The sequence below is a fragment of the Geospiza fortis genome, unplaced genomic scaffold (assembly GCF_000277835.1).
Source record: "Geospiza fortis unplaced genomic scaffold, GeoFor_1.0 scaffold1, whole genome shotgun sequence".
Lineage (NCBI taxonomy): Eukaryota > Metazoa > Chordata > Aves > Passeriformes > Thraupidae > Geospiza > Geospiza fortis.
Window position 1 is genome coordinate 3,072,549 of NW_005054320.1, and position 18,460 is coordinate 3,091,008.

The window sequence follows — 18,460 nt, forward strand, 5'->3', positions numbered from 1 at the left end:
ATCAACCAACCTTTGGGCCAAATCTTACTTGTCTTATTGATGCAAGTAGTTCCACTGATTTTAGTGGATGTAATCACTATTGACTTCAACAGAGCTACTCACAGAGTCATGAGAGCAGGATGTGGCTCACTGCTTAACCAAGTTCCCTGACGACCATGAATGGTGCCAACTCATCATTTCTGACGCAATGTCCCCCCTTTTCTGGTAATGGATCTCTTGAGCAGAAACAACTGTACACACCAAATTCTGTGACCCTTTTTTATGTGAGCACAGCACCAACTTGGCTGAAATGAACCATTTCACTTTCTTCTTCAGAAGCAACAGATAGAACTCCCTGACACCTACAACTTCACAGCATGGTTTTATTGTTAATTTCTCCAATTTCTAATGAATGAAACATCTGTGTGGGGCTGGAATTACACTTCTGCAAGGACTGCCTATTCTCTGATATTTATTGTGTATTTGAAAAGGATAGTACAAACCAAACTGATTTACAGTCAGCCTCCTGGGCACAGGAATAGATTGCTTCCAGTAGCAGGTTTCTAGCAGTGGACAGCCCTTCTGAAGGAGATTAGACTTTTCCCATTCTCCCTGCTTTCAGATTTAAATGCAGAGTCTCATTTATGACCACACCAATATTCTTCTGCAGTATCCCTAAGAACCACGGCAGAATGGAGGAGATTTGGGGGACAAAAACATAGAACGCAAAGAACAACATGACTGAGAGAGATGGAAGGGAATCACAGTTTCTGACATCTTAGGAGTGATGCTAAGGATGCCATCTTTTACAGGCTCATTCTTTCTTCAGTCATACTGCTTCAATGGCAGAGGTGGGAACTATTAAATGTGTGAGATAGCATGACAGACATGCAAAACTCAGGAAGGCAGAAGCCTGGAACTCTTTTTTCAAGGACTCAAAGAGGCAGCAAACCAGTGTTTTATGACCGTTAAATCCACTGGAATATACTATAAACCAAGAATGTCTGTCTTCAATCCCAGCTTTCCACAATCCACTTCCTATTCTGAATGGCTATTTATGGTAGGCACCAATTCTAGTGTCTTTCTTATTTCATTATAAAATTTGAGTTATCTCCATCAATCTTAAATTCCTTTGTGGGCAGCTGAGATAAGAACCACTCTGAAGATGTTCTGCTGTACGAGTTGTTACTCATCGTGGTGAGAGGTTATTCATTGCCCTCTGAAATTCCTCACTGGCTCCTGAATGTAGTTACAGATTCAGAGATGACACACATCTATATATTTAAGGACAGAGAGCCCAGATACTTTAAGGAAAAAAGTGATCTTTTCTTACAGAGCAAAGCTCTGCATGTAGGACATTATGAAATTCTTCCTTTATAGAAATAATACAACCATGCTTAGGTACTATTACGTGCCCACTTTTTAAATGATTATTATCTCAAGCACACAGAATAATAGTTAATATTTCAGATTTTAAAATACAGTGGAGCCTCAATTATCCAAATTCAGTGAACCCAGACAAGGTTTTGCCCCTTGTCATTTATTAATTAAATGGTAAATTGCTTCTATTACTAATTATTTCCACAGATCCACGGGCATGCAGGGCATTCTGGTTACTGGTAAACGCGATTAGCAAGCCCTATTCAGTGTTCTTCCCATGTTCTTTAGATAATTGAGATTCTGATGTACTCTGAAACCCATTTAAAATATTTTTACAGTGTATTTCTGGGAGGGCTTCCAGGTCTTGTAGGTCCTCCGGGGTAGAGGCATCCCCAAGATTGTGGGAGGCAGGAAACTTGACAAGCCAAAAGACAGGGAAATGTGTCAGCCAATACGTAACATAAAAGCAAAACTACTTTGTGAGCTCATTCTGACAAATTTCTAATCCCAGAAGTGTATTACTTTGAATGAGTGACTGGTTGAATAGGATGCTAGCAACTCAGCTAGTACATAAAACTTGTTCTTTTTGGAGGCCGGTCTTTATTCAGGAGAAGTTTAGCTTAAGAATCCTTTAGATGTGAGGGATCATAAAAAGGAGAAATGCTTCTAACTACGGAAGGTGGAGCAGATTAAAAAATGCTGAGAGATATTAAGGGGAGAGGTACAGAACTGTACACAGACCAGAAAAATGCAACAACTTTGGGTGAAACCATGAGAACTCTGTATCAAAAGAACATAAGTTGATAAAAATCAGATACCAAATACAGCAAAGAACTGCCTCAACAGTCAAAACAAGTCTGCTTGTCACTCTCAGTAGAGTATCTTAAACAACCAGCAACTCAATACAAAAACTAAGGACCAAGAGGAGTGCAAAATTAATTAAAAAAAAAAAAAAAGGACATAAAAGACAAGTTCAGCAACTGGAGAAGATGCTGTACATTGCAATACTAGGGTGCACTTCATAATAATCAGAGCAAGATATACAGATGAGGGATTGCTGCTGTAAATTAAAATATATATAAATAAAAGAATAGGTAAAAATTAAAAAGTAACAAAAATCTCCATGGGTTTTAACTCCATGCCTACAAAGAAAGAGCATGGTGTTAGAATCATATCATGGACCACCCTACTAAAATGCTGATAGTGACTGTGAAAAGCAAAATGGAAGACTTCAGAGGCAGAAAACCTAAGGAAGAATGAGCAACTTTGTTTTAGTGCTAAGATAACTCAACCTACTTTAATATGTGCATATTAAAGAACTGCTTTGTAATAATGAACATAACACAAGAAAATTCAGTTCTCTGTAAGACTGAAAAAATAACAACAAATAATCCACTACAGCAATATACAATTTCAGGAACAAAATTCTATTTAGAATAAGGAACAGAGAAGAAAGGAAATTAAAAAGAAACAGCTAAGGGTAAATGTTTTAAGATGCTACGGTTAGAAGATACGCTATCAGAGATTCACTTCTCTTACAAGTAACAAGAAAGCCTTTCTTTAGAATAGCTGTAATAATCCTGACCCCCAGTCATCTGCCTCAATAATTTTGAGGAACATCTCAGCAGTTTGTCTTGGTAGACACAGCCTGAGGTACTAAAGAGATCCCTAAACATTTCTGACTTCCCTGAATATGCCGGGTTGTAAACTGCCATAATTCAGTTGCCACTTTAGATGGAAAATCCTTTGCAAGAGGGCAAAAATCTCCAGGAGAAATGCAAAATATGGTTCCTTTAAATGCAAGAACCTTGCAAGTTGTACTGCAGTAATTAATTTCTACTTATAACTCACAAAACAAATGTACAGCCACGTGTGAAAAAAAGAAAATAATAGGATTTTTAAAGCAAGCCAAGTGAAAGGATTTACTTGAAGGAAAAAGACACCATTTGAAAAGAGGAAGTTATTTTGAAACACAGAAAGCAGGAAAAAAGTGTATATTTTGTTGATTTTTTATAAAGAAAATGTTGAATAAGGCAGGCACATGAAAATCTTGAGGAACAACTGTTTAAAGCCATAAATAACCTTTCTGGACACCTTACATAAAATCTGTTTCGGCCAAGAGATGAGGTGCAAAAGGGGTGTTCAAAGCACAGAAATCCCAAATAAATTCCTTGCAGTACTGTTCACTACAGAGTAGTTTTAAAAGGTTTACAAGTTAAATCCCTCCCCTGGAAGGTTACATCTGAGAAAATGTGCAGTGGAAAGAATAAATGGTTCCCATCTAACAGTTATAAAAGAAACTGTTATAAAGAAACTCAGTCATGAAAGAGCTTAACTAATAACTCTTGCACAACAAAAGAACAGAAAGTGATTTAATGGCAATAGTAAAAAAGGGCTTTAGGAAGATCCACATAGATCACTTGGTCTATAGTCTATGCCACAGAAACTGGTAGAAATTATAATAAATAATAACAGACACTTGAGTAGATAAAACAGGGAAGATACAACATGAATTTTTGCAGCTGGAAATTTTGATTCACAAATCCATTGAGTTCTCAGAAGGAGGCAATGAACCTATGCTGCTAAAAATTAAATAATATGACAATCCTCACCAAAATAATTTTCTAAAAGAAAGTTATCATGACATAGGAGAAAAAAAAAAAACCTAAATATTCATACAACAAAATAGGATTTAATTTAGGTATTGTTACACTGGAAAGACATAATGGAATCCTTGTGGATATACCTATGAAATAGAACCAGTTCAATATTCAGAACTGATAATAAAGGAGGAGAAAAACCCTTAAAAAAACCCTTGGGAATTATTAAGAAAGAACTAGAAAATAAAACTAAAATCATAATGACATCCTTCTAATAAAATCCATTGTAGACTCACATACTGAACACTTTATGTGGGTTTCAACTCTCAAGACAAAAGAGGAAATAAGCAGCCAGAAAGATGCAGAAAAGGGCACAAAGATGTTCAAAGCACAAAACAACTTCTGTGCAAGGACAGATTAAAAATAGTTGGGTTCTTTGCCCTAGAAAATGAATGATTGGGAGAAATATAAAGGAGCCTGATAAAATCATAATAAACAAGTACAAGGTGAACTGTTAATAATTGCTCCCTATTTCTCATTACACATTTCTAGAAAGCATCCAAAGAAGTTATCAAGCACCAGGTTGAAAGCAAACAAAAGGAAGTATGTTTTCACACAGTCTGTAATTAAATTGTGAAATTCATGAGCACAGGATGCTTTCGATGCCAGAAGGAAAAATGGTTTTAAAAAGCAACCGGACAAAATCAGAAAATAGAGCTTAGGCTTTAACAGCCCATTCCATCAGGGCTATTAAACACAATGATGCAAAAGAAGAAAATGCTACTCCACACTAAGAAATGTACATTTCTATAGAGCAGAATGAACCAATTTGATGTGCATCAGATGGCAGCTAAGCTTCTACATGGCTAACACATAGATCACAGAGATTCTGGCTTCAAAATGAATTTATGGAGCACATGGATTATGGCTGCAACTGATGATTTACTATTGCACTGTCAACATACTGGATGTTGATTAATATCCTTCCCCAGGTACGACCATAGTTAAAGAGTATGTTAAGGACAAAATGTTAAGAGTGAAACAGAGAAATGTCTGGAGAACAAGGTATCCTTTTGGGAGACTTGTGATATAGAGATACAACATATTTTCCTAACTGGATGAGATTCCAATAGGTGATATTCATTTCTGAGATGAAAACCAGCAAACTTATGAAATTACCAGTGATGATACCCCCTTTGGTTCTAATGGCTGTTCAGCATTCACACTATGGAGTGATTTGTGTGGGAGCTGCACTTATTCTATTGTGCCTGTTATGCTCAAAAATGCCTTTTGAAACCAAGCAAAAACATTCAGGTCACAGAGCAAAGCACGCAAAAGTATGAAAATATCAAAATGAAGTCTGTCACAACAGCTGTAGTGTTACAATACAATCTTCCATGTTATGATTGTATATTTTGTGTTCTGTATAATGGATAGCATCCAGGGAATGAGACTAATTCAAATACTGTTTTTTTTATCCTCTCTGTTCAGTGTGTGGCCCCAAGCCTTGTTTACTGAGTGGCATCCAAGTCTTGCATGAAATAAGATGGGGTTTTGTTTTTGGATTTTCTGTGGTACCCATCAATACAGCCTCTGAATATCTCAACAATCTTGCTGAATTAATCCTCACAATGTACCCTCAGATGTCTGGAATTATTTTAATTCCTCATTGATGAAAATTATGAGAGAAATTATGCGAATTTTTTTGTGGCCACACAGGGAGTCTGTATCCAAGATCTGTTCATTCTGAGGGGTGCTGAGCATCTCCTGAACTCATCTTACAGAAGGAGCACTCCAATAATTCTTGCTCTTCCATCAGATCTGCAGCTCATCTGTAGCATAGACCTCTCCATTGGGGGTGGGATACCATGGACAGGGACCTCCTTCCTACCATACCATCTCTCTAATCCTGTGAATTAGGAAAAGTGTCTCAAAGGATACATTGCTGCAAGATTTGCAAAGCCCTTGGAGGCATTCAGATCATTGGCACAATGAAGAGTGAAGTTATGACGTTCTGTTGTTACAATCTTATGCAGAAATTTCTCCTTCTGATTTGCACTCCCTAGGATTCTTGCCAGCATTAGGTATTTAAAATTATATTTTTCTAAAAAGTCTCATGCAAGGGCAGTGGTATGGATGTAAGAAATCAACCACTGACACACGGACTGTTTCTGTAATGTTAAAGATTGCAATTTATAGTTGTGGCGTAGTTTGTAACTAGGAATGACAACTTTATGAAACACTCTTTATATACTGCACTTTGTGTTCAAAGTGCATGAAAACACATTAAAAAATAGCCTTATGTTCTGCTACCTTAAGGGTCTGTCTCACACCTACCACATCCAAGAAACTGAGAATAAAGCTCAGTGTCTGTTCCTCTGTTGTGTTCCCTATTGTGCCTACATATTGCAGCATTTGTGGTCTGTAAGATCACACACTGTAGGAACAACTTTCAGTTCTCTGTGACAATAGGGTGAGCTGAGGACAGACTGGCAATAATTGGAGATGAATTTCCTGCCCTTTGTGGGTTTCAGTTAGACTCTCAGCATTATTTGAACTTTTGTGGTTTAATTTTCTTTGTTGTTGTTTTAATTTTAATGGCAGAAAACTACATCCCTCTGGAAGCAGTGAATCTCAGGATCTGAGGACTAAATGGCCATGTTTTCTCCTTCTGGCATTTTAAGATACATCAGCAAACAGAGAAAGGACATAGTAGACCTGTAGAATGGCAAAGGGACGTAGAGCTTCTTATTTTTTAGTAAAGATATCAAAAGGCCTAGGATCTGTTGATGTTTAATAGTCTTCTGAAGAAATTTCTTACCATTAGCATACAATCACAACCACAGGCTCAGAAACTGCCCACCATCATGGGGCAGAAGTTTGTTGCATGAAAGCTGCCCTTTTCTCTTTATATGTTTGAAAAAGAATCGTAAAATAACTCCATTGTAAAAATAAACAAGGGACTAAAACAAATAACAAATGACTCTTCTGAGAAGAAGAACTGCCAGTTATGGGATAATAGTCACTAACTACTGCCAGGAGTTTTCTCAATTCCAAGGAACATCAGCATGAGAGAGTTTTATTTAGGTCTACCTTGACTAACATATGTAGAAAGGAACATTTCTGATTCTTCATTTCCTCATTTTCTCAGGTGTCACAGCTTCCTAGCCTTTGCTTCTGTTTATAGTCATCTCTCAATATGTATTTCAGGAAAAGAAAAATCTAAATAAAGATCATAGACTGCTCCATTATGTGCCCTTCCTCTTCTTCTTCTCCTCCTTTCTTGCATTTGTGCAGTGTTGTGGCATCTATTAACTACCCATGTTTTCAGAATGACATTATACAAGGTGCAGGATGTACCACTGTGCCCTAAAAATATCAACAACTGCATTAGTCTCACAATAATTAATGGCAGGCATTATGCAAATGACAACTTTTTCACTGCAAAATAATGACATTTCTTCATTTTGAGCAGAGTTATGCAAAACAATGAATTGAGGATGATAAATCACACAGGAGAATTAAGAAAGCCATAACGTTCCTGCCCAGGCAGGCAGAAAGACAGACAGACCAACAATTTAGAACACATTGTTTGTTCTCAAACCGCTATTAAGGAATAAATAAAAGCACAGCCAGCCGGTCATTAGAACGTATGTATAATTTAGTTTCCCCCCTTTAGGCAACTGTGCATAAGGGAACGTTAAATTCTAGCAATCGAATTATTACAAGTCACAAGCAAATTTTTTTTTATTAACCTTAATAAGTCATTCACTCAGAGACTACAGTCATCAGGCAAATAAAATATATCACATGTCATTCTCTTACACATTAACTAATTTCTTATGCAAACATCACAATGTATAGCAATTACCACTGCTCAAAAAAGCCCCAAAGTCAGTTTCAATTTATTTTATTGCTTTTGTTCGTGGTCATTTCCTGTAGAGCTTTCTTCTCTAACCCCATGTTAAAGGTACAAAATGAATGCAAGTAACAAGAAGCTACTTCTCTGAAATGTTACTGCACTTTCCTTTTTATTGTGAATACTGTTGGAAAAAGATGTCGGTCAAGAAGATCTTCTTGTGAGCGTCAAGAATCTTCTCAAAGGTAATACTGCCTGTATCTCACAAAGGTAAAAAGCCAACAGTGACCAGAGCACCGTCCCTTCCCCATCCCTTTCTCCACTGCACGCTTCCCACCTCCCGAAAGAGCAACCCCAGTCCAGTCCTCCCAGTGCCTCCTGCAGGGAGCCTGGTGCAGGACAGCCTGTGAGCTCCCCGGAGCCACCATTCCCACATTGCTCCCTGAGGAGCCGGCTTCCCAGGGAGAGCGGGACTGGAGGGGAGCTTTGAACTCCCCCTGCGTTCCACACTCCTCCACTGCTCCTTACAGTGTCTCCTGATGAAGCGGAAGTGGCTCTGAGCTTTTAATAGACAGCACTCCTGGATCTTTCTTTTTAGTGATTCCTGCTGGGAGAGTCTGTTGTATCAAAGAGTTACAGCGATTAAAGCTGGAGAGACCTGTGGTATTTAATCATTTAGTCCCTCCTCCCACCTGAGCTGGGGTATTCCTTATGCTATTTTTCCCGATGCTCTATCTAGTCTAACTTTAGAGAGTGCCAAATAACTGGGCTCCCACCTCTTCCCTGGGGAGGTTATCCCACAGTGGCACACCATGAGACTGGAAATTTCCCAAGGTATTTGCTGTAATTTTACTTCTTTATGATTAGTTTTATAAAAAAGGCTTTAGTTTTCAGACTCCCAATACTGCCATTAGATTTTGTTTCTGTGTAAGTGTAGAGACTGAAACTGCATCAGCCTTCCTCACATCCATAGCTCAGCATGACACTTAACAACATTATCCACTGAAAAATAAAGCTGGATTTGGAGCACCTAAAAATTATCCAAAACCTCTTTTTATTCTTCATGGTCACTGCTGGCAAGAACTGGTATGAAAAGGGATCCAGGACAGGACGTTTACAGCCAGTGCAGTAACACCTCCCTTCTAGACACATCAGCTGCTCCCCTCAGGAAGCACTGGTGGCCATTCCAAACACACATAAAGCAGAGCATCAGCAAGAATTACATATTCCCCACGAGGAGGTTAAACTGCAGAGCTCTTGTGAAGCATAGTGAGGGGCCTGGAAAACCCACAATTCCTGTGTCACAGTGAAGAGTCAATTCCAGCTTTATCTGAACCAAGAGGAAGATCATCCATCCCTTTTTCTTCTCCCCAAATGTTAGTACCCTTGCCCCCAACAAAGACAACTAAGTCAGTCACACAGACAGACAGAGAGCCCAGGAAAGAGAACAGCAGTGCTGGAAATAACTGGTGTCTTTGAAAATAAAGTGGTAGCAGTTGTTCACCCCCCTCCCATTATCTATTTCAGGACTTTTAGGATTCAGTGTAATTCACCCTGCCTTGGAACACTGCAAAAAATTCTCCACCTCCAGCCTCTCATCCGGAAGTTAATAACATTTTGCAGCTCTCCTTAAATAAAATCCAGCCCATCCTGGATCAATAAGACTGATGCCTATTTCCCTAATGGCAGCCGATTGCCATTTGCTATTCAAATCAGACTAGATAAATTACAGTACATGCCAAGGAACAGGCCAGTGAATTAAGACAGGCCTCCTGAGGACCAGTGATATTATTAATCTTTTAAGACACTATCATATTTCTTCTTGACAGTGTGCGTAGACGCTCAGACATGCTGCACTCAGATTGAAATATCAGCTGCTGCAAAAAATCAATAGCGTTAGAAACACAATAATTTTCTGTCTGCAGGGCCCCCAATAAGCAACACTTGTGCTTCTCCTCCTTTCCACATCTATGTTCTAAATGCATTTGTTTTAAAATCCAGGCTTCAATTCTGAATAGTCATTGTGGTGGACAACATTGCTTTTGTTGTCATCCTTTGCCACAGAAGCCACAAGTGTGCTTCTCGATAAGGTTGCGGTTCTCAGAGACAGCAGAAGGTACTCCAGGGTCAGATACTCACCCAGTATACTTCACCCTTCTCCCCACACCCTCCTGCTCAGTCTCTTGCTCTCTCATTGAAGGCTTTATGAAGATAGATACTGCTAGAGCTCCTGCTATCCCTAAGAAAAACATCCTGGACGTGAACTGACAAAGGGAGATGGTACATGACAAGAAAGGAGAAAGCTTAAGGGATTTCTCTTCAGACTGGCAACAGATAGGGTCAATTCAAATAATTTTGATCTCTTTAGACCTGTGGATGAATTCAATAGAGGCTCTGATAGTCAAGTAAGCTGCCCCTGGTTTCTCAACTACTCTTTATGCTGAAGGGGAGAAAGAGTCTATAACTGATAACTATTCCTAAAAGGATATTTTATGATTTACAAGACTAGTGGGCTTAGGGAAAAATGTGTAACTTGGGGGATTGGCAACAAGATGCTAAAATGAGGTTTCTCCTCACCCTTGACATGATATCGGTTTACTGTGTGGAAAAGAAAAAATTCTAAAACACAACAAAATCAGGAGTCTCCACACAGTTCTAAGCTTGAGATTACTCTGCATATAGCTGTATAAAAAACCCCAAACATTTACAGAAATGGACCAGAGTGGATAAATCAGGTCCAGGTTGGCTAAGCTGCGATTTGAGATTGCCAGATTTCTGGCATCCCAGGTCAACAGTGACCAGGAAGAGTTGATGAATGTCCCAGTAGGGTGAGAGGAGTGAAGCGATGAAATCATTCAAGTTACATCACAATTAGCAGTTGCCTTCTGCCCTTAAAACATTGTTAACAGCACTGGCAGGACTGGAGACCAAAAATATTAACTCTCCTCTGACTCTTGCACAATTGTGAAGGCTTCAATTAACTTCCATTTAAAAAGTGGGGCAAGCACGACCTGCAATATAAACAGAGCCCCACCTTCTGATGAATGCCAGGGTGACCTGGCTGATGGACACACAAGGCTGGCTGATGTCAGGAAGGTGCTCATTAGTAAATAGATGAGGAGTCACTCTGTGCAGCTCTGGGGTATGCTTTACCTTCTCTATGCTGAGCAGAGATCTGGCTCACCTCCTTCCTTGGGATTCTTAGCACCCCTCTCTCTGGTGCACAAAGTGACCTGCTTAGACAAAGAGAAAAGTGAGCTGCCATCAGGCTTGCTTCTGGGGAGAGGACAAGCTTAATTAAGGCTGGGCAGTGGATAAGAATTTTCTTCATTGGGACAGAAATATCAGGTCTCAAACTCTCAAATGTTAAAAGAAAAAGCAACAACTTAGTGAAGTACCTTCAGATCTAGACCCTCAAAGTTTTCAATCTCTATGTCACCAGAAGTGACCAGAAAGCTCTCTTCATCAAAGTCTTTCTGCTAAAGAGAAAAGAGGGTGATATGATGAAATGAAGATATGATGAAGTGCTCCCATCAGCAGCATGGTGCAATTTTCCTGGAGCAAAGGAGGCTCAGGAAACACCTTAATGCTCTCTACAGCTACCTGAAAGGAGGTTGTAGCAAGGTGGGGGACAGCCTCTTCTCACATGCAAGTAGCAACACACGAGGAAATGGCCTCAAGCTTGTGCCAGGGGAGGTCCAGATTGGACATCAGGAAGAGTTTCTTCACTTAAAGGGTGGCTAAGCCTTGGAACAGGCTGCCCAAGTAAGTGGTGGAGTCACCATCCCTGATGATTGAACGTGGTACTTAGTGCCATGGCCTAGTTGACATGGTGGTGTTTGGTCAAAGGTTGGTCTTGATCTTGGAGGAGTCTTCCAACCTCAGTGATTCTATGATTCTATAATTTTCAATTAGAAAAGCAGTTACTTCCCAGTACTTTGCACACATCTGAGGAACAGACTTGAGATTCACTCTTGTTCCTGATTCTCCACGAGTTGGATTTGATTCATGCACCTGAATGGAACTGCTCCTAGTACATACAAGTCTTACTCTACTTCCAACAGGTTCTGGTTGTGCCATGTGGGATCTAGGAATGTGTTGATAACACTTCAAAGTACTTGTGAAAATGTCATAGTGAGCCATGTGCATGTGGAGCTCAGCCTAAGCTGTGGGGCTAATATGAGCATTGGCACAAAACTATGCGTGAGCAAGCAGTATGAGGGTTAAGGAGTAAATAGGAACAGACAGCATCATGGGTGAGGAAGGATGGGATTTGAGTCTTCTACTTTTCCAGTCTTCAGATCACTCCTCTGCCTGCTGCTCCTCTGTCTTCTCTAGTCTGCTATCTGTGCCATGTCCTGTAACTACGGATCATTGCTGCTTTGATTTTGCTCAGCAAAAATCATTAATTTCACACAATACTATGGCTAACAGCACCATAGTTTTGCAGAAGATGCCATGGTATCTAAGAAAACAAATCTATACATATCACTGAATGATAAAGAGAAGAGAAACTCACTTTTCCAGAGCAGGTAAGGGAGTAAAATAATCTATACAGCCATGAACATTTTGAGTTGGGTCTTCTGACAAGTTCCTATGTCAGTCCAAAGAATGTGGTGGTAGTCTAAAGCTACCCCAGAACCTGTGCCACATCTGTGTAGAGAGCCCCAAAGGTATAGCTGGGCTGCAGTACAGCATCATGCACACAAAACTCCCCACACCAAAGCTTGTGAGAGCCATTACATTAAGGATGCCCCATCTTTGTGTCTGTAAGCACACTGAACACCTGAGTATGAACTGAGGCCCTTAGAAAGATGGGAATTTCACATCACTGTATATTGTAACAAGGTGTTTTCACACTAAATTTGTACTCCACCTGCATGTATCTTTTTTCTCTTAAAAACTAACACAATTTATTCTGATCAATATAGACTAATTTCTTCTTTTCTTCTTAGGTACTGTTATATGCTACCCTATGCCCCCCTTTATCCTTGCATTTGGAAAAGAAATAATTCCTGTAGCAACTGGCCATACAACTATTGTTCACGTTTCCCTAATACTTTTCCCTTGGGAAGCAAGACACCAGTGGTTGTTGCAAGACTATGTAACTAAATGGACTTCTTCATGCTGAAAAATACTCCTGAGATTTAAAAGAAGCTGTGCACATCTTCCTTCTGACATTTCTGTTTCTAACGGAAAGGATTAGATGGAGGGTGGAAGTACACAAAGCGCTAAGGCCATTGCTGCTGGTCAGAGCTGCTTCAGAGAAGATTCTCTAGACAGCCTCCTCCGGATAGATCCTGCTGGAATGGAATCTGCAGACTGTAATGTTTAAATACCATTCAGAAGTTAAAACAGTAGTGACAAACCCAGTTATGTTTAAAGCCAGATTTCCATTGCAAAACACCCTGCATGCCATCCCTGCTGACAGGCAATGCCAGGCATTGCTGTCAGCCACAGGCTACAAAAGGAAGAGGAAGAAAGTAAATGTACTGCAAGTTTAAGGCACAGACACATACTGCTAACAACTGCTGTCTGCTATCCTTCCTCACCCTCAGTCTCTGCCCCAAAGACATTGCTCTGATTTTGCAGTACAGAGAACTGGTCTATGCACAGAAATCTACCTGCAGGCTAGAGCTCCAGGACACCCAGAGAGCACTCATCTCATCCTGTGCTTGGACCCTGAAGGTAGAAGTGCTGAACAAGCCCATTCTGTGAGGAGGAAGCAGCACAGGGATTATTGTCAAAGTCCAGTTGTGATTCACAATAATCCACCAGCTCATTCTATAAAAAACAAAGGGAAACTGGGAGTGCTTTTAGGGCAGAAGAGCTGGGAGAAAGTGACAATGTAAGAACTCCATTCTAGATGGGTGGAATAGAGAGTTCGAAGTGCAACTGAGATGGTAAGGAATTGAGTCACTAGATCATGTAAGAAGAAAAAGGAAGATCTGTGTGGAAATGGCCACAAGACAAAGAAGGTGCAAAGGGAAAAGCAGAGAAAACGAAATTATAAGAAAGTACTGTGAGGTAAATGAGGATTTTGAAGTGGTTGGGGGAAGAAAACCTAAGCAATGAAAAGATGTCAGTAAATCCAACCACGTTTAACCCAACCACAGGTTAGGAGTGCCCTCTGTAAAGGATGGAGCTAGATAAAAGGTGTGTTCCCTTTTCTGGCCATGAGCATCTATGTTTAGCAATAACTTGAGAACAAACAATTTTGAGAGCTTTGTCAGATATTCTTTCCACACCACAACTGCAACCTCCCTCGCATGGCCAGAAAAATAACTAAACAAAATATTTATTCAAAACTTTGGATCTCTTCACCTTCTGCTAACAATCCAGCTCTGCCGAGGTCAGAAGTGAGAGGAAGGCACCCCTCTTCACTCAGCTCTGTCAAACGAGCCTGGAAAAGGTAATGAACTTTTCCAGAACAATAGTCTCTATGGTACATTAAAAAGAAATTCTACCAATGCTCCCTGGTTGCACTCTTAATAAAAGAAGTGGAGGGAAGAAGGCCTGACATCAAAAGATCAGGAGCATCCTAATTTCTCCCACTGCTTTCAGTGTGAGTTGCTGCAATGAGCTGCCACACAGCTGGTGGGGAGGGATGAGCCATGGACCTGTGCAACGCATGCTAAGTAATATGTTAGAGCAAGCCATGGCCTCTCTTTTTGTGCGAAGGAACACTCCCTCCAAATCAGGCTAAATCTGCTAAGAGGGGTGGGAGGAAACACCTCCTACTGTGGCAGACCTGCTGCCTTTCTCACACGAGTAGAAATTTGATTTCTCACACTCACACGACTCCATCTCTGTGCTGGAACCTCCGGTGGAGGCACTCCCAGCTCAGTTACAGGTTTTAATTGTGAAATGACAATACCGATGGCTGGCTTTGCTTGAACCAGCATGTGTCACCAAAGCTGATGGGAAATATGTAAAAAAGAGACCCAGTTTAATTAGCCTGAATATTTTACAATGATTATTTTCTACAAGAAAACCATCCCACATCTTGATTTGTCACCTGTCAGGTTGCTGTTCTTATCCACCATGATCTCTCCTTGCTTCTTCGTGTCATAAAAAAACCAATGGTGAAAATGACAGACAGATGCAAACAAGATTTTGGTAATTACAGCCCTGTGGCTGGTGGTTGTTTGAACATTGTTTTATTTCTTCCAATCAAACAAGTCCTTGGACTTCACAGCCCTAGAGCTTCAGACAGGGGTGAGGCTGATTATATTATGACATTACAGTGCAGACTGGCAGATCAGACAAAGTGGATTTCACTCAGTAATTAAACTGCAGTATCTTTCGTCTAAAGTCCAGGACAGGATTAATCGAAAGGTAGCTCTTTATCATTGCGATTAGTGCTGGGATTTGAAGAGTGACTCCACAGATTTCTGATTTGATAGCTCATCCTGGGTACCAGCTTATCAGAGACTGCACATCTGTCTGACTTGTAAAAATAGCATGAGGTCAAGATCTATTTGCCAAGTCTCACCATTTCCTTTATTTTATTTTTACTTGGAGGAAACTCAGATTGATTTAAATATTACAGTGTCCTTTGGCTTTCTGTGGCAGCACAAAGATTTCCATTTAAGACCAGTTAAACTATAACCCTGCCCCCACCCTAAACGGCATTGTATCTACTATCTGTAGTCTGTAGTCTACAGACTTACAATTTTCTCTGTACCTTTAAATGTATTCTTCAGGGTCCAGGAAAACCCACCTGATTGTCAGAAACTAAACAGCACAAATTTTACATACAATAGCTTTTTAGCTGCTCTAAAGTGGTCTAGCAAATGAAGTTCCAAGCTTTCAAGGCAATCCAAAGATTTACTGGATGAAAATAGAGTCTTAAGAATTCGGTTTTTTGTCAGTATTGTATAAAATCCCTAACATAAAATGCCAGCTAATGCTTTTTTTTCCCCCCCATAAGTTTCCAAAAAGCTTTCAATGCTCCTGCTTCTCCTCACAAGGCTAATAAACACAGAGCTGGGAAAACTTTCTCAGTACAGCCAGACAGTTTCCTTATGCTGCTGGCTGGGGAAGCAGCACTCCTGGCACCTGCCCTGATTTACTCACTAGAGGAAGGAGAATTTCTACAAGTAGAAGTAAGGCAGGGAAAAGCAATGGACATATTTTTTTTTCTACTGCAAGAAGTCATTATCTTCAAGAAACAGAAAAATCAAGGTAAGACAAAGAAAAAACACCACTTCTCCCTCCCATCAACAAAGTACAGTTAGGAATTGACTTACGATTGTGGACATACTCTCTACCTAAAATCTCTTGCAGTCTCTTGCTGTTTTGAATTACACTTTATGGAGAATACCCTGGTAAGAATCCCAAGAGATTTCAAAAGTGTATGGGAGTGATTTGGAATTTGCCTTTAGGAAATCATATACATTTTTAGGTTCCTTTCAACAAGTTTTCAAGCCATGGCAGTCACAAAACCTGATGTCCCAAAGGCAACTATTACTAGGTTCCGACTTTTCCCCAACAAAGGCTGATAAAAAAAGAAATGTATTTGTGAAAACATCAATACAATTTTTACTTGCAGCTGAATGAGTTTTTTGAAAGATAAATACTTTTACTGGAAATTGAAAGAATTTTTTTTTGTGGAAAGAAGCTGAAAATCAAAAGTATTCTATCTGAAGTCAATTCTCAACATAGTTTCTTTAAAAGTTTTAGTCTTCAAAAAAAAAAAAAGTCATAATTTACACTGTTTTGTTTCATCCACAGAACAGTCCTGTGCCCACCACATTCTATACAATTCAGAATTACTTGGCCCACCTGTACAAAAGGATAATTGCCACAATGTCCTTTGCTATTTTGCCTGTAGCAATGTTTCTTCTCATTTGTACGAATCTCTGATGTAGATTATGAAGATCTAAAGCAGGGGCAATCTCTTAATTTCTACCCAAGCATTTATTAGAGACAGACCCTAATTCTGTTTGGGGACTGGGCAGTACTACAATCCAAATAACAAACTAAACAATTCCCTAGGCAAACAAAGTATTTTATTTGCAGTTTTATTCTTATTGTTATTTTTGTGATGGAATTCACAGAGAAAAAAGCCAAATTATTCATAACCATTCATTTAAAGTCTTGAAAGCTATTTCACAGCTCTTGGAGTCATAGAAGACCCTCAGTATCATGAACTCTGATTCCCACACAATAAAGAACTTACAATTCCACCCAGCAATTCCCATTGCAATTCTAATGACTAGCATGTATGGCCACACAACATTTACTAACAGTGATGATCCTAATTTAAGGAATTAAACTAGTAGAATTTCAAAAAATACCTTGAAAATTTGTTTTAAGTAAGTACTTTCTCTGCCCAAACACTTACAAGTGGGGAGAGAAGAGGAAATCTAGCCAAGCAAGCAGGCAGAGGCAGAGAAACATCACACAGATGAATGACAAACAGTGCATTTCTTGGTCAGCTAATAAAGACACAGATAAGTAATACCAGACAGAACAGTCTCAGTAATCTTTGTTTAAATGGCTAGCTAAATATGCAATAAATTCTCACTGCTATACTTGTTCTTTGTAGAGGTGTGAAGGTGTGAATTTTATTCCTAGTCCTGCTGCTGATACTGTAGATACAGATTCAACTTGCATAGGGATTTCAAAGCTAGTATTCAGACCACTAAACTATTCCTCAGACCAAGCTGAAAACAAAATGCAAATGAACTACTGCGGATCCTGAACTCATGCTGTTTCCCTCCTGCCTTTCAGAATTTTCCCCATTTTTCCTCTGAAAATTCTAAAGTTTCAAAAATATTATTAAATAATCAAATAAGCACCAGCCTTTATATTTATATTTTTTCATTTCTGAGTCTTTGTATTATGCTTTGATCATAAATTCAGTATCTTTCCTCCAATCACGAGGACTAGGAACTTATTTTATAAACAAAAAACAAAGAACTTGACATTATCTGTTTACTTGAAGAGTACAATCTTTAAGAAAAACATCAGCTATTATGACACTTTCAGTAAAACTGCAACCACTGCCAGCAAAGTGAAACATTAATCTAGGTGTGCACATCCTTCTGGTTTTCACATCATGCGTAAACACTGAAATTCCACAAAAAGAGCCTTGTAGTTGTGTGTTGCTCTGGAGAAAAGTTGGATAGCGTAACATGTCCATGACTTCACAAAGTGGTCAATCAGCAAGTGCTTCCCACTAAACAGGAAAGGACTCTTATATGCCAAATCCTGGCTTTGGTAACAGAGTGGTAAATTTCATATTAACATAAACCAGCGTAAGATTTGTCCCAGTGTAAACACAACCAGAATTAATGTTATGTTTTACAGAGTTCCTAAACAACTACAAATTTCTTCCACCTGGAAAAGGGAGAAATACATGTCTTGCAGCATGATTTTTTTAAAATGAAATCACAGCTGAAAGCTTGGATAAAAGTAGTCAGGAGAGGAAGAGAAATTCCCAGCCATCAACACAAAGAGTGACTGCATTTTTTTCCCCAAACTCTAAAGATGCTGCCAGCACCCAGTTCCTAGGCCATATGTTAGTAAAATGAACCAAATCGACCCATAATCCTAACCAGGAGGTTACCATGAGGGCTGAAACTGTGATGCACTCAGTAAGGATCTGTTTTTCTTAATTAAAGAAATAGTCAAA

At 39.5% G+C, this 18,460-nt stretch overlaps 1 protein-coding gene across 4 annotated transcripts in view; it reads right to left on the reverse strand.

The window, feature by feature from the left end:
• The window catches only part of ZBTB20 (zinc finger and BTB domain containing 20), a 444,040-nt gene that overhangs the window by 249,251 nt on the left and 176,329 nt on the right, over nt 1-18,460 (reverse strand). The window lies entirely within an intron of this gene.